We start from the raw sequence: 13,347 nt of genomic DNA, 5'->3' as shown, positions 1-13,347 counted from the left end.
TTCATTATCCGTAGTAAAACACGCGTGTGGAACACGGTTAGGAAGTGACGAGAAATAGCTAGTTCTTAACGTTTTCCACAAATTTACAGCGATAGTCGGCTTTGAAGTTTTCCTAGGCATTGTATTACATGCAGTTTAGATACAAGCACCAGCTAATTGCATATCGGAATCGGTAGAGCTATATATTGATAATTTATTGCAGTTCATGGTTCGCCGCTTGAAGTCTCTCATGAATCTTTTTTTGTCGTTCAATTGGAAATACTTATATATCGTGAAACTTCCTGGCAGATTAAAACTGTGTGCCCGACCGAGACTCGAACTCGGGACCTTTGCCTTTCGCGGGCAAGTGCTCTACTAACTGAGCTACCGAAGCACGACTCACGCCCGGTACTCACAGCTTTACTTCTGCCAGTACCTCGTCTCCTACCTTCCAAACTTTACAGAAGCTCTCCGGGTTCGCAGGAGAGCTCCTCGTCTCCTACCTTGCAAACTTTACAGAAGCTCTCCTGGTTTGCAGGAGAGCTTCTGTAAAGTTTGGAAGGTAGGAGACGAGGTACTGGCAGAAGGAAAGCTGTGAGTACCGGGTGTGAGTCGTGCTTCGGTAGCTCAGTTGGTAGAGCACTTGCCCGCGAAAGGCAAAGGTCCCGAGTTCGAGTCTCGGTCGGGCATACTCCGCTGCAGAGTGAAAATTTATTCTTATATATCGTAATTGTAAAATTCATCATCATTTGTTATGAATAAAGCATGTCTTCTTGTTCCACTGTTCAATTAACAATGTGAACTCAAAAGAACTAATCTGGAACTACCAATTCAAGGAATTTGCCCCGAGAAATAACAAGACTGTTAAGCTGCCAGACGTCATGGAATTAGCGCACGCAGCTTTTTCACACGTCACTGCCGAACGCTGGCGGGACATGCAAACGCACGTCATTAAAAAAAGGCCTGATAGGCTTCGTGGATTTTGCTGTTGACCGACTCGTTATCATCGTAGCAGATGACAGTTCCAGAACTGAAATGTGTTTCTCGGATTCGGATAAGGAAGGAGCTAAGATAACCAGACGACTGACTGTAATTATTATCTTCAGTGCCTTCAGTATTCATCAGTATCGTGAAATCCCCGCCCGTACTACGCTTTTGCATCACACTAAGCTCGCCCAGAAAAATTATCCTGCGTTTAAGGAATTTTCAGAACTCTTGTTTGTAATTAGCATACTGTGTCAAGTGGGAACGAGAGCGTTTTACGCTTTCTGTCTGGTCACCTAAGAAGCGCGCGGTAGTGCTACAGTTTTGCCGAATATTATTTCATTCTCTTCAAAAATTTAATGACAATCGAAGCTATATTGTTTCATTCCTCTTTTTACGTCTGAACGGAAACTGTTCACATCATTGCATGTTAGTTGGACCACTGGCTGGCCAGTACTGTCCAAGTTTAATGCGCCGCTTGTCCAGCATTATCGCTCGGCCTATGTGCGTGTAGCATAGCGTACAATGTATCCTAATGATCGTAGTTGACTGTACTTGTCACCGCTTGGTTTCCGCTCCACGTCAAACGAAATCCAATTAAATCCAAGCAAACGCGAAAGAAAACACGGCGTAATGTTTACATCATGTTTATTCTTATGATGAACAGAGTAGGCCTATAGCACCGTGTAAAGAGAATGGCAATTGAGAGACGACCTGAGAACATCCATAACTAAATCTAGGAAGGAAGCAGAGAGTAGGCAAGTGACTGGAGCGCTGCGTCGCGTGGGCTGCCAGCACCTGTGCCGTGCGAGTGAGAGCGCAAATACGCTTCGCGAACGTCGGCGGAAGTTCCCGACAGTTGCCGGTGCTGGTAGTCCCGTGAGCGCAGGCGGCTGCACGCGGCTGGGCTGGCACACCGCTCGAGTGAGCCAAGCCCACCTACACTCACTTCCCTGCATGCTGCGAATTTACGACGTGTGCATGCGCCTTGCGTTTTGCTTAGCGCCAGGCTTGTGCAACCTTTATGCTAATGACGAATATAAACTGCTATTCGCTATTATTCGAAACACTGTTCACTTAGACAAATAAAAACACTTCTTCAACATCTGTGAATAAATATTGTTAAGGATAATAGATAAATCTGAGAGGCAATTCCATTTATAGCTGCAGCTCTTCGTCATTTATTCAACGAATGCACTTTTCGTTTCTTTTAAATTAGTTTTCAGAACAACTATTTTTGTTGAAACGTCTCATCAAAAACTTCATACGATTTACGGAGATTTACCGTTGTTGCACTAAAGAAAATACTTCTTGTACAGCCGGCCGGAGTGGCTGAGCGGCTCTAGGCGCTACAGTCTGGAACCGCGCGACCGCTACGGTCGCAGGTTCGAATCCTGCCTCGGGCATGGATGTGTGTGATGTCCTTAGGTTAGGTTAGGTTTAAGTAGTTCTAAGTTCTAGGGGACTGATGACCACAGCAGTTAAGTCCCGTAGTGCTCAGAGCCATTTGAACCATTTTGAACTTCTTGTACATGCAGTGCATCTCTGAATTCCACTTTCGTCATGAGTTCGATGTATGACCTTTAGTTGATAATCTTCTTTGCAAATAATTTATTTTGATTCCACTTCACTTCTCAAATGAGATGCGTATAAAATCTTCTTTTTCAATCATAATGTCATTAGAAACAAGTGATCCGATTTCTTTGGCTATTATATGCCTGAAGTCTGTTGTAAGGCTCCCTTGCTCATGGCTAGACATAGAGATGAACTGCTTGGTTTTAAATCGTTGGTAAGGATTTGTTGCAGTAATTAAGGTTAGTAGAGAAAGACGGAAAACGTCTTCCAGTCGTCACTTAACACTTTCACGGTACACAAGTTGCTAGTGTGTTGTGTTATTATGATCTCCGTTGTATACTCGAACCCAGTGTCTCTTCCGAAATCTGTGAATCTCGAAGCTCTACGTAATTGCGTAGGTAGATGTTCGATCACAAAAGTATTCCATATTCTAACGGCACGCTCACTCAGACGTAATCGTAAACACGTTGGCTGATTCTGGACGTCCAGCAGCATCCAGTAAACGTTTAGGGAGACCTTAGAAGACTTTTAGGTTTAAAGGCTGGTGATGTTAATCGTTAGGAACTACTGAGTTCTTGCTTGGTTCACTCATTTTGTAGCACTCCAACCACGCGTGCCGTAATTATACTAAGGAGACACACATGTCCGACAGTGTTAGCAACCTAAGAAAGGTTTTGAAGATTGAGAGATTTTCTCGGCTGCGTTCTCATCGTTGGCTGCTTACGTACAGTTCGTGCGCCATGTTACCTGTGGGAGGGGAGGCGGAGAGAAATGGAGGGCGCCGTTTCGGTAATGTGTTAGGTAGGGCAGTAAAGCACGAGACATGCCTTATGCGGCAACCAAGGCCTGCTGGTTCCGCGCTGCCAGCTGTGAGCAGTCATTCTCGTAGGCAACTTCCGTGGCTGCCTTTAGAGTACGTGCACCTTTCGAAGTAGCCAGACCTTCCTTGGGTCGTGAAATAAATTTCATGACGACTTTCGACCCCTTGCAGTTATTGGGGAAATGGGGGGGGGGGGGGAGGTTCGTGTTCTAGAAGGAGGTACAATATGTCTTCAAATACATAGCCATCTCTTTCTGGCACATTAATTGGTAGAACACAGCACATATTTGTTATGGCAATTGTAAATTAATCTCGAACGTCCATTGGGCGATGAAAAATTCTCATTTCTACGTTTATTTACCAGATTGTATTCTTTAAACCGCCAGTCCGAGACAGCCGATTTTTAAAGCTTCTTTTCTTGTTTAAAAATGGACATGAACAGTCACAAAAGCCACTGTTGTCCAAGAGAGCTGTTCTCGAAAATTAATTTGTTTGTTTGTTAAGCACCTTCCTGCATAAAAACGCATTAAATATTCGATATCAAACGGTTCGTTTCCGACAATGATGTACAGCATCGGTACTCCCTGGCTTAATATGAAGCTTTTCTCCAGTATTTGTAAATTATTGCCAACGAGATTTTCATGCAAAAATGTTTGCATAAAAAAGATGAGTCACTATATTTTCCGTATGCTCTGATCATCTATGTAAGTGAACTTAAATCCACAGCGCATAAAGCAAGTAAAACGACGGAAAAATAATTTTTATAGTTGAAATAAAGTACGTTTGTTATGAAAAAGAAAGCAGAACATACTCCTTCCCGGTAACGGTGGGGTGCCCGTGACTTCTTCCCACTTCTGAACAGATGTACATTTCAACACGGACTGCGAAATACGGTGCACCTCGACGTCGTATTATAGGCGAAAGAAGCGATAACGACACAGAAAGTCGTTCTAGCAACCGGGGATCGAATACTAAGCCTGTGACTTGAGCCACTGACGTGCAAAGACATATTTCACGACAAACATTTAAAAAGTTATCCAAATAATAGAAACTGCACTGAACCAAGGGAACAAATGCTAATTTTGTACAAGAAGCAAACAAATACAATATAGTGCCATTAAATGTTATTTGTTATGTAATTTACAGATAACTTATTGGCGAATAAATTTGTTTGAATGACCTTACCTGAATAATTATCCATTATGTACTCAAATAATACCCATCTCTTTTCACCATTACATCTTACACTTCCTTTCTCTTTCCGTTCATGTTATCATATGTAACGATTCCTGTTAGCTCACTTGCTTGTTTTACTCACGAAACCCTACAATTTAGCTGAACTGAAGATTTTTTGTTAATTTTAAACAAAGTTGACAATTACAGTCTTGTCTGACTGTCAAAATATTTTTTTTTGTTCTGATCCAAATATGTCTAACCGTTTGTGCGATTTTAGCAGCTGACTGAAAGTGAGCATTAATTCATCAGCTACTATTTCACATAAACATGCAGTTCCACAACTGCAACGATGACCTTCAATAACATTCAGTATTCGGTTATCATTTTAATTTTCGTTATATTGTGCTGAATATCAGCTATACAACACATACCTTCTCCATAGGAATAGTGAAAAATCGACAGCTAGAGACGAATTCTAATTGTAAATGTTTTTGAACGCTTGCTGGCCCGTTAGTACTGCTACGTCGTGTGGAAGCTGTATAGCTAGAGCCCGTGCTTGCTTGCCCCCACGGAAAGGCCACGCGGGTGGTGGCTGGCCGTCACGCGGTGAGTGAGAGCCGCGTGCGTAGCGACCGATGTAGGCGGGCGCCACTCACGCGGTTGCAATGCCAGGGGTGGCGAAGGTGGAATGCCTGTGTGCAGGACGGCGTGGCACACACGGTAGATTCACGCGTCAGCATCAAGTTTCTCCGCAACTATCGTGTCCGAAACAACCGTGACTGCGGCGAATCAGGTGACTGTGCGTACCCCAAGTCCGCTCTGCTCTCGCGTCCCTTTTCGTCCGTCGCTCTCTCGGCGGCGACGCAAACCGCACAGCCCGCTCCTCCACGAAGACGGCCGTGCCAGACAGAGGCAACCGGCACTGACGTGGACGCCTGAGACATGCAGCGCTTGGCCTTCTGCTCTCCATATCGCCGTGACTCACCGAAGTTCTGCAAGTTTAAAGCGGAATGGTAAACTGTTGGGCATAAAAACTCTCTCGCCTGCATCACTTCTCGTTAAAATTTACGCTTCTATAATGTTACCTTGGAGAGAAGTAATTTTAAGCCTCTCTGAGCGAAGGTTTCTGTGGAGCGAGATAATGCATGACGCTCTCGGTCACGTTACGTCGCTCCTCGCCTTCGGAAGGAGTTTCCAAAGTGCGAGTTGAAGAGTGGTGTCCTCGAGCTGCAGCGAGTCTCGCGCCTCACTATATCGACTGGATTTTTGAGACCTCAGTCTTTTAGCCGGTCTGGCGGATTCGGAGAGACTCGACCGTCTTCTAGGCGTCTTTATTCTTAAACAAAGCGAAATCAAAATCTCCGAGGAAGCTTAATGAATTCGCTTTTTCTAACAAAGAAAATAAACAAAACTTGGCAAAAGAGGCCAAACAATGGCATTAGTTTATATTCCACAAAGCGGAATAAGTAAATCCGTACGCCCTAGCCAAAAAAGTCCATTGTTAATTTTTATTGGTAAATATACTATTGCGGCGCTTAGTTCTGTCACTGACTTAAACATCCAAAAATACATCTGCCACTGAGATAGAAAAAACCGTCAGACATCTACTAGTTCTTCAATGTACTACGAAATTAATAGCGCCATCTATTTTTTTTGTGTTGGTGTATTGCGCTCATATGATTAAATCCGAACTACTATGCTGAGTAGACGATTTTAGATAAAACTGCAACTTACGGAGTCTTTTTTTTTTATGTGTTCCTGTTTTGAAGAAACAAAGCCTGTACGTTGTCCGAACTTAGGCTCAAGTTTCCTTTGAAAGCCCCCTTGAGAATTTGTCTAGTAGTTTTTGAGACGGACGCAGTGGTTTTGCCGTTTTGTTATTACTGTATCACAGAGTAAGACAAGTCGCCAATTTCAATGTGTCCGTCGCTGTTGTGCAGCACAACACGGTGTGTACCCGGGCGGTACACGGTATCGTCCATGTTTCACTTCCATACATGGCTACACTCCATACAAATACTTTCAGAAAAGACTTCCTGACACTTAAATCTACACTCGATGTTAACAAATTTCTCTTCTTCAGAAACGCTTTCCTTGCCATTGCCAGTCTACGTTTTATATCCTCTCTACTTCGACCATCATCAGTTATTTTGCTCCCCAAATAGCAAAACTCCTTTACTACTTTAAGTGTCTCATTTCCTAATCTAATTCGCTCAGCATCACCCGACTTAATTCGATTACATTCCATTATCCTCGTTTTGCTATTGTTGTAAGGTCAGTATTGCCTCACGTGTTCCAACATTTCTACTGAATCCAATAGCAGATATAACGTGTCACGAATCTTCACGGGTTAACCACAGAATATGCGTCAAAGCTCATTACTTCGCTTGAACCCACAATCTATCAGACTTTGGAATTGTTGTACTGAAGAAACTTCATTATTTCGTATGTCGCCCTTTGCTTGCAACAGGTCTCCGTAAAACAAAGTTAACTATTGTAACTGCTCATTAGTAATAAAACTCATTAATACGATTTGGTTGAATGTTGTCTAGCGATCCTAGAAAGCAGGTTTTCTAGACACCCCACTTTGACGTCTAGGCAGGATTTAACACAGGCCTTCCAGCGAATCAGAATCGGCAGCAAAATGTAGGCATTCAAACTGGACATTCCTCTCTCATGTATACAGTGCTTCCGTAAGGTACTGGCTTCTGCTGCAGGCCTTGTTTCTAAAGTTACTCCCCGTCTTGAGACACGGTCTACTGAGCGGTCTCGCAGGGAGGCAGAGCGCGGGGGCGGCAGTGGAGCATGCTCGTCTTTCCGGGAGCGACTTTCACCACCTCGTGGGATCCACGTGCAACTCGAGTCTGAAGCGCCGCCCATCAGGATGTGAGTCCAGCGTGCGCCCGTGCAGCCTGTCGAGAGCTCCGCGACAAGAAACACTATACCGGCATAGTCGGAAGAGTCGAGAGTACTCTTAGGGTGCTGAACGGCCATATTGCGTTCCAGATTTGAGCCGTGTTTCACAGTTCGCACACTACCACATCTCGACAGTATATTTTGCCGTACCCGTGCACATATTAAATAAAACTACCCACGAGACAACTTGTTTCAGCTACAATATGTGTCCGTACATGTTCTGAGCGAAAAAATCGGCCGTTTTACCTCATAATCGAACATGACGAGCAGGTACCGTATTTCGGAACCTCTGGACTTAAAAAGCCGTGGAAATCTTTGACTAGTTATCGAAACGTTTTGCGCCCCAGGTTCGAACTTCGCCACTGCTTAATTTTGAATAAAAATCACCACTAATGGTGACCGAAGACTTCCGGCGTAAGAAGTCACCCTCGTTCTGCCAAAGGCCTGCCAGAAATACTTGTTGGTCAGATAGTTAGAGAATCTGCAACCTGATTATAGGAAAGTTCACTCTGACAGGGGAACCTCCCCATCGCACCCCCCTCAGATTTAGTTATAAGTTGGCACAGTGGATAGGCCTTGAAAAACTGAACACAGATCAATCGAGAAATCATGAAGAAGTTATGTGGAACTATGGGAAAAATAAGCAAAATATACAAACTGAGTAGCCCATGCGCAAGATAAGCAACATCGAGGACGATGCGAACTCAGGAGCGCCGTGGTCCCGTGGTTAGCGTGTGCAACTGTGGAACGAGAGGTCCTTGGTTGAAGTCTTCCCTTGAGTTAAACTTTACTTTTTTAGTTTCGCAAAGTTATGATGTGTCCGTTCGTTCATTGACGTCCCTGTTCACTGTTATAAGTTTAGTGTCTGCGTTATGCGACCGGAACGCAAAACCGTGCGATTAGTAGACGAAAGGACGTGCCTCTCCAATGGGAACCGAAAACATTTGATCGCAAGGTCATAAGTCAACCGATTCCTCCACAGGAAAATACGTCTGATATATTCTATACGACACTGGTGACGGCATGTGCGTCACATGACAGGAACATGTTGTCGACCCACCTAACTTGTACACTTGGCGAATGGGTAAAAAGATTCTTCTACCTTGCCCGATTTAGGTGTTCTTGTGGATGTGATAATCACTCCCAAAAAAGTGATGAAAACATAAAGAATTTGTCACGTAAACTGCAATAAATGAATGCAACAGTTTCACAGTCGCACAGTTTTCCCTGTGCTCCGTCAAAACATATGTTTTTAAAGTTTTCGAATTTTTCGGTCTAGTTGTAGCGTCCCCATACTACGGCGCAGTTACCTCACATACGACGGACGGACGGACAGATAATAATTGCCTGAAAATAAAAATTAAACTTTTCACTCGAAGGTTGTCTCGAACCAAGTACGTCTCTTTCCGCAACTGCTCACGCTAACCACGGGGCCACGGCGCTCCTGACCTCGTAAGTCCTTGATATTGCATATCATTCACATGGACTTCTCAGTTTGTATATTTTGCTTATTTTTTTCATAGTTCCACACAACTTCTTCTTGTTTCCGCGATTGATCTGTGTTCAGTTTTTCCAGGCCTATCCACTGTGCCAACTTATAACTAAATCTGAGGGGGATGCAATGGGGAGGTTCCCTTGTGAGTAGCGGCAGGTAACAGTTTCTGAATCAGTCTAAACACTGCACTGCCTACCGTGGACAAGAAATAGTAGAGTTTCGCAGTACCTGGTACGTTGTGCGTAATCACGCGGGCTTCAAACTGTGCAACTACTCGAACCGTTCGTCTGGGTTTTGATTAAACTGGCGAGAAGACGGTGTGGCACTCAGAGCTACAGTAGATGTAGTTTGTGGTTGTGGCGGGCCGGAGCGTTGGCAAGTAGCGGCCGCAACGTGTTTACCAGGGTGGATGTTTGTTGGCTCTGAAACGGAAACCTCTGCGTCAGCTGTGTTGCATCTAACGCTTGCATCTGTGGGGCCTGAACAGGGGGTGCGATAGATGGGGTGGGCACAGTGGAAGAAACAAATGCAGACAAGGCAAGCAACAACAATAAGTAAAAAGGCAAACAAAATGTCTGCAACGCCCACCTGAAAACACTGATCAGCAAAAAACACTGTAAGAGATACTGTTAAAACAAGTAAACACACCCCTGCAAACAAAAGACAAGGGAGAATTAAGGCGCCAGCAAAACACTACAGCGCACAAAAAAGGAAAACAGGGAATCAGTGGTGGCTGTCACTAGGGGATCCGTTGATCTCCTTGCCGCCAATGTTTTTCTGCCTACTCGTCGAAAATGGGGTGGCTAGGAAATCTGCTTTCTCGCATCGCTATACAAAAATTCGAGCAAATCGTATTAATCAAGTTTATTACAAAAGGAAATGATTACAATGCCTAGCTTCGTGAGATATAGATGTGTCGCGAAGAAAGGGTAACAAACAAGTAATCTCTTCAGTATACACAATTCGTAATACAAGAGAAGTAATGCAATCCGTAAGTCGCCTCTATTGAAGGGTCTATTCTTGATGGCACTGTGGAAGTCGGCGATCTGCGGTCTTCAGCTGGGCCACGGCCACGCCTCGCGGCGCTTCGTGAGTCCGTGTTGAGGGCGCTGCCGTCGGGTTGTCGTCCTAGACAGGCATGCGGCTGGCTCACGTCTTCTCCGTAGCCCTCTCTACTCTGACGTTCCCGACCATCGTGCCGGTCCTTCACTTTAAGCCGGAATAGCATCAAAGATACATAATGTGTACCCACAGGACATGTGGTCCATAATTGAAAAAAGTGTCATGATGATCCCTGCATTGGCAAAATATTTCGGGCTAATCCACCCATTCGAATCTCCGCAAGCGGACTGTCAAGGGGGAGGTGACCTCGGGAATGAAAAGTAAAGAAAGAGCAACGTTCTGCGAGTCGGGGCGTGGGACAGCAGAAGTCTGAATGTAGTAGGGAAGCTAGAAAATCTGAAAAGCGAAATGCTAATGCTCAATCTAGATACAGCGGGAATCAGTGAATTTAAATGGAAAGAAGACAAAGATTTCTGGTCAGACGAGTATAGGGTAGTACCAGCAACAGCAGAATAAGGGGACGAAAGTTCGTTATGAATTGGAATGTGGGGCAGAGAGTGTGTTACTGTGAACATTTCAGTGATAGGGTTGTTCTCAGCAGAATCGACAACAATAACAATTCAGTTGTACATGCCAACGTCACAGGAAGATGAAGAGGTAGGAAAAGTATATCAGGATATTGAACGGGTAATTCAGTACCTAAAGGGAGATGAAAATCTAATAGTCATGGAGATGGGAGTGCGGTTGTAGGGGAGGTAGTAGTAGAAAGGGTTACGGGAGAATGCGGGATTGGTCGTAGGAATGGGAGAGGAGAAAGACTTACTTGAGTGCTACGACAAATTTGAGTTAGCATAGCGAATTCTCTGCTCAAGAATTACAAGCGGAGGAAGTAAAATTGTAAAAGGCCGGGGGATACGGGAAGATTTCAGTCATATTGCATCGTGATCAGGCACTGATTCCGAAACTCGAAGGCATAGCCAGGAGCAGACACAGATTCTGATCACAATTTAGTAATGACGAAGAGTGGGTTGAAGTTTAAGAGACTAGTCAGGAAGACTGAGTGTGCAAAGAAGTGGGATAAGGAACTATTAAGAAATGAAGAGACACGTTTGAAGTTCTCTGGCGCTGTAGATACTGCGATACTGAATAAGCTTGTAAGCAGTTGAACTGAAGAGGAATGGACAACTCAAAAAATGGGTAGTCACAGGACTTGGAAAGAAAAACATAAGTACAAGCAAGGTAACTGCAAAGAAACCTTATGTAATATAAGAAATACTTCAGTTGGTCGACGAAAGAAGAAAGTACAAAAATGTGCAGAATAATTCTGAAATACAGAAATGGAAGCCCCTTAGACTCAAATAAATAGGAAGCGACTTTGGGAGAGACTGACTGAGAATATAGAAAAGTGAAAACAACCTCTGGTGAAATTAAAAGCAACGGCCGTAAGTAAGAGCACTATGAGAATTCCACTAGTAAATCCACAGGAGTCAGCCGATAGGTTGCAAGAGTACGTTGAAGGCCTCTATGAGGGTGAGGACTTGTCTAATGACGTCATAGAAGAAGAAACAGAAGGCGAAAGAGAAGAGGTAGGTGTCCAGCATCAGAGTCAGAATTTAAGAGAGCTTTGGACGATTTAAGATCAAATAAGGCAGAAGGGGAAGTGGCAACAACACGACTATTCACTTTAATGTGTGGAATGTACGAGAGTGGCGATATACAATCAGGCCTTCGGGAAAAACATCATCCACACCATTCCGAAAATTGCAAAAGTCGACGAATAAGAGAACTATTGCACAATCAACTTAAGAGTGCAAGTTGCTGACAAGAACAATATACAGAAGACTGAAAAACAAAATTGAAGATGTGTTAGGTAACGATCAGTTTCGCTTTAGGAAAGGTAAACGCACCAGAGACGCCATTCTGACGTTGCGTTTGTTAATGGAAACAAGACTAAAGAAAATGCAAAGAATTTTCGAAGCATTTGTCAACCTGGAAAAAAGTTATCGACAGCGTAAAATGGTGCAAGATGTTCGAAATTTGGAGAAAAATTGGAATAGGCTATAAGGCAAGACGAGTAGCATGCAGTATGTACAAGACCCGAGAGAACAAAAAGGCTGGAACACGAAAAACGAAGAGCTAGGAATAAAAAGGGTGTAAGACAGGGATGTGGTATTTCTCGCCTACTGTTCAGTCTATACATCGAAGAAGGCACGAGGTAAATAAAAGAATGGTTCAAGAGTGGGATTAAATTTCAGGGTGAAAGGATATCAGTGACATTGCTGTCTTCATTGAAAGTGAAGAAGAATTACAGGATCTGTTGATTGGAACGAACGGTCTAAAGAGTACAAAATACGGATAGTGAGAAAACCGGAAAAAGAGAAAAGGCAATGAGAAGAAACAGAAATGAGAATACCGAGAAACTTGACATCAGAATTTGTCATACGAAGTAGGTGAAGTTCAGAAGTCCTGCTGTGTAGGCAGCAAAATAACTCGTGACGGGCGGAACAAGGAGAACGCAATAAGCAGACTAACTCTGACAAAAAGGGCATCTAGACGGGCAATTTTTGGTCCAGTTCTCAAGAGCATTTCTTCCATTTCCGTCGCTGCCGTTCTCTTAAATTTTCGATACTGTCGTGGGTTTCGCACCACAAGTTGTACAATGAGATTCTTGCCTGCTCCGAAATCGTCCGGCCGCCGAATCCGTTGTCTTAACCCAACACGAACACCGTCGTTTACTCTTTTTCTTTGCCGCTGAAAGTACTGAAAGTGCTCCTGCAGCCCGGCGCTCTTCCATCGCAACCTCTCGCTTCGCGGACTCAACTACTACAGGAAAAGCTCACGGAGAGTGTCTCCGCTCTCACATACACATTCAACCTGCTTGCGACACCTGCTCTCGCAAGACTCTCATTCTGTAGAAAATACTCGCATTGTAAACAATTGTGAGAGTACCAGACCAAGGTGTCTGGGAGTAGCAAATTGTGACGTGTATGTTGGAGAGCGCGGCCGGCCCACCGCGCTGCGAGGCGGCGCGTCCTTGTGGTCGGCGCGCTGCGCAGAGCGGCTTGCGACACCCACCTGGCGGGCGACCGTCTGCCATTTGCCGGCACAGCCGCAGCCACGGCCGGAGGCAGCTGTGTTCGCTGCCTGCTGCAGGGCTACACTTCTCCAGGGACGCCGCTCCTCTGTGGAAACTCCCCTTCGACGTCACCGCTCGGTTTCGGGCTGCAATGTACTGGCTGAGGAGGGGGAGGCAGGCGTAGGTAATCGAGATTGTCGGACAGGATATTAACGAGGGGCGCCAACTCGTTTCATGGCGAGTAGATATCTGGCAAAGGGAATG

General features: G+C 44.6%; 1 protein-coding gene and 1 non-coding gene across 2 annotated transcripts in view; both read left to right on the top strand.

Moving 5' to 3' along the window:
- The window catches only part of LOC126279125 (cadherin-99C), a 637,420-nt gene that overhangs the window by 119,495 nt on the left and 504,578 nt on the right, over positions 1-13,347 (top strand). The window lies entirely within an intron of this gene.
- Trnas-cga (transfer RNA serine (anticodon CGA)) lies at positions 595-669 on the top strand. The gene has a single exon. It is a non-coding gene; the product is annotated as a tRNA-Ser (tRNA).

The sequence above is a fragment of the Schistocerca gregaria genome, chromosome 6 (genome assembly GCF_023897955.1).
Source record: "Schistocerca gregaria isolate iqSchGreg1 chromosome 6, iqSchGreg1.2, whole genome shotgun sequence".
Taxonomy (NCBI): Eukaryota; Metazoa; Arthropoda; class Insecta; order Orthoptera; family Acrididae; genus Schistocerca; species Schistocerca gregaria.
The sequence above is the reverse complement of the archived record's forward strand: the minus strand, read 5'-3'. Positions and strand labels throughout refer to the sequence as shown.